Below are 4,149 nucleotides of genomic sequence, written 5' to 3'. Positions count from 1 at the left end.
TTTTTTTAGCCACATATTCTGAAAGTGACAGCCATTTTTAACTCACTGCTCTGAATTACTACTAAAAAGTTACTAAACTCTACATGATATCATACAACATATTCTGTTTATATTTTGAAATTACTGATTACCTGATTATTGATTCAGTAACTGTAAAGACCAGGCCTCATTTTAAAACATTCAAAGCTTTAAAATAGCAACAAATATGCAATGTGGCATGCCAAAAAAAACAAACAAACAAACAAAACTTTTGGGACATACCATGACACAAGAGCACCCAGATTGCTGCATGCTCAGAACTGACCGGTGAATTTAGTGGCAAAGAAGAACTTCTGAAAATCAAGTAGATTGATTGCTTAAATGTAAATAAAGATCTTGATATATAAGCGATGAACCTTAGTCAACAATTCTGCTTTTAGGAGGAGTAACATTTCTTCACTCGTTCAACAATACACACCTCACCTGCAACTTGAGCCCTAAACATGACTTGAAGTGTCACCACAACACTATTAAAACACCTGCCCAGTGGGGTTGCTGCTGCTTCTAGGAGCATTTGTAGCCCTGTCTCTCTCATGTGCAGAGTTTGCCTCCATCTCTCAGCTGAATTCCTGAGCGCAAGCAAGTCAAATTCTCACTGATTCATGGGCATTTGTCCTGGCAAGGTACAGAAAGAGTGGAAAAGACTCCCTTTTGAGCCTCTCTACTTCTACTAGACTAAAATCTGGCCTTTCACTTTAAAAACTTTTCTGCCAAATTGAAGTTTTCTGATTATGAAAGCAGAGAGTGTTTCATTTTCTATCTACTTTTAAGTATCTTCATTAGGCAGATTATTAATATATAAATGACAACTATGTGTGGTAACCTCTGACAGTTCATTACAATGATCCATTTTCTAAGCCTTTCAAGACAGACTAAGGTAAAACAATCTACCAGAGAAGTAGATTACCACAGCTCATTTTTATCAGCATGCTCTATAATAAACTAAGGCATTAATAAATAAATCCATCCCTCTTTCTCAAATATCACTAGTATGTGGGGAGGTCTGATTTAAATGTGTTTGTTATCAAATTTAAATGTGTTTGTTATCAAACTACAAAATCACTTTTTATTCTCCATGGGGTTAAGTTTATAAACCTAAATAAAACTACAAATCTCTGTTTACAACTTCAGTAACCTCTATTGTACTCGCATGGCTACCCCGAGCCCTACTTATATTCATAACTTTTCTCTCCCTTCAGCTCCATTTTATCTCAAAAGCTAAAGCAAGTGTCCATTTGAATTCTTCACTACACACTTTGGAGACCAAATAGAGATGGCTTACATGGCTTTAAAACCAGGCTATTCACTTAGTTTTACTGCAGTCAAAATATTTTTCCCTTCAGTTCAGTGATCTCAGATTTCATGCAGCAGAGAGATCATTTGCCACCATGAGGTAAAAAGTAACTTCAACCTCTTTTTTGTAACAATGCAAAAACTGGTTCTCAATAGTAAAAACAGGCCTTAAACCGTGTTTATGTAAAACCTAAAGATCAATGTAAGACTTGATATACAGGTTTCCATTGCTTTCTTCCCCTGCCTTACATTGTCAATTTTTCTCCACAAATAAGTAGAAATAGTAATGCAGATATCTAAAGGCATCTGAAATATTCCCCAAATATTATCCAGTAATAGAAGTAATCTATCAATCCAGGAAGCATCTGATGATTCCTCTGGAAAATTGCCAAGTTAACCAAACTACCAATTTTTATTGAAATTAACTTTTTACATGAATTTTTAACTTTTTTTTCTTTTATAAAGTTTTCCTCTTCCAGTGCATCCCTTCATTACCTCTAAACAAGCACATAGAACAAATTCTGTAACTCAACTTCATGATTGTCTTATTTTCAATGGGAAAAAATAAGATGCATGTAGACTCAGATTGACTGATTTTAGTTTTGATTTGTGATCTACTTAATCAGACACTGGATAAAGCTCTTTTTTAATAACTTAATTAGAGCAAAAAGCCATGAGAAGCAGCAAGTAAGACCCAGTAGTTCAATGAGGGCAATAAATGCACGACCACCATCACACGAAGGGACAGCATCATTCAGATGTGTACTGCTCAATAGGCTCTGCTCACTATCTTCTGAAACTTTCTAGTACAATTTTTTTTGTGTAATCAGCACACACTGAATTTGGAGGATAGGGAAAATATGGCACCAGTGGCACTACTCACGGGATTTTACCCAAGGATGTAGCAGAAATGAATAATCATTCAGTAAGCCTGCTTGCCCTGCCTCTAATTTATCATGGCTTCCATCTCACGCCTGCCAGCAGAACTGAATTCATATGTTATTGTCCCAAACCTGTCACTTTCTGGACTGCTTTTTAATCTTCCTCCTAGAATTACATTCAGAAAGGTCACTGCTATCCAATTAGAACCTTATCAAAGATGCACATGCAGCCTGGATTCACGCTTATCAAGAATGGGTCATAAATCCAGAAATTGCACATCACAAAGTACCGTTACTATAATGAATAACTGACATGAAAAAGGTGTCAAAAATACCTGTGTATTGCCAAGCAAGTGTTTGACTATTTCTCTGTATACCAAAGCAGGTGAATGACTAAAAGGGTTATTTATAAATACTGGAATGATGGAAACTGATGACCACCAGTTCTAGTAACACTTTACTTTTTAGACAAAACCTGGTATTATATACATTTCTACAAACAGAGGCTTCCCTGCTCTTCTTCCTTAAGTCCCCAAATCTGCATTTTCAAGATGATTTGTGAGGACTGTTATCATTAATATACCAATGTCTACAGCCCTCCCCCATTTCAGTGCCTCTGAAACTTATTAAGAATGACACAGAGTCTTTTATCAATTAACTTAATCAAGCTCAAAACTTAAAAGAATTTGCTTTCAATGTTCTCTCTCAGGCACATACATCCATACATATAAGCCATACCGACACACTCACATTTCTAATACTGATCTCCATAAAAGAAGTTCTCATATGTCACTTTGATAGCTTGAAAAATATTGTAGTGTATGATCCAGTTGAAAGAGTAATGATTTAGTAAATAGAGCCTAGAAAGATTAAGACTGAAAGGCATTACATAAAGACTACATTTTGCATTGGTTGCGCTGAGCTCAGCTCCCAGAAGCACACAACAAACATGGCTGTTTGCACAGAAAGGTGCAAAGAAGGGTGCCTTAGTCAAATTCAGATCCCTGCAACAAATTTGCTTCCTGGACATGGCAGTGACATGCTGCAGAGCCATTTCCCCTGCGGATTTTGGGGCAGCTATCCCCTGCTAGGGTAGAGGCTTCGACCCAGAGAGCTCCAGCTGGTGAGGACGCAGCCCTCTGAGCCCCAGGCTGCAGCGAGTGCCTGGGACCCCTCTGATGCCAGCAGAGATGTCCCCCGTCCCGCAGGAGCTCTGCTGTCAAATGGCGGGTTTGTGGGGGGAAGTGAGCAGGCTGTGAAGTACTGGAGAAGATAAAAGGGAGATAGACAGGATCTTCTCTAAGACACGACACCCAAGGAGCCTCAGACCCCAGCAGCAGGAGAGAAGCTGGCAGTGCTCATACCCCATGTTAAGGCTGGACCAAATGGCCTCTGCGGTCCTTTCCAACCCTAACCCTTCTGTGATGCTGTGAACAGGATTAGGTATGTGTTCTACTTAACAGCACTCAAGCAATGGCCTCAACAAGAACTTAATTTAACTGGGGCGCTTCCACTCTTCTAGAACACAAAGCAAATGTTCTGAAAGCACAGGTTGAAAGGGCATGTTGAGCAGGCTGAATATGGCTCTTCACTCCTGTAAACCAAGGAATGTTTCACACCACCATATATGTGTGTGTGTGTGTGTGTATATATATATATATATATATATATACACGTGTGTGTATACGTATATGTTGCTGGCAAAGGCAGTGCACTTGAGCACTGGTCCCTTCCCAATTCCATTTGGTTTTTACTTGCACCTGGTCACAACAAGGTAAAGATGAATCCTGGATTTTTATCTATTTATTTTAGATGTTGACGTTGACAAGTGTGTCAACCGTAGCTTTATTCACTCACATAAGAGGCTGTCAGAATCTACCTTGATTGGAAAGCAATTGACTTTTGCTAATAAATACCAAAACAGGCAAATAAAAGT

Source organism: Anser anser (genome assembly GCF_964211835.1).
Source record: "Anser anser genome assembly, chromosome: 1".
NCBI lineage: Eukaryota > Metazoa > Chordata > Aves > Anseriformes > Anatidae > Anser > Anser anser.
The sequence above is the reverse complement of the archived record's forward strand: the minus strand, read 5'-3'. Positions refer to the sequence as shown.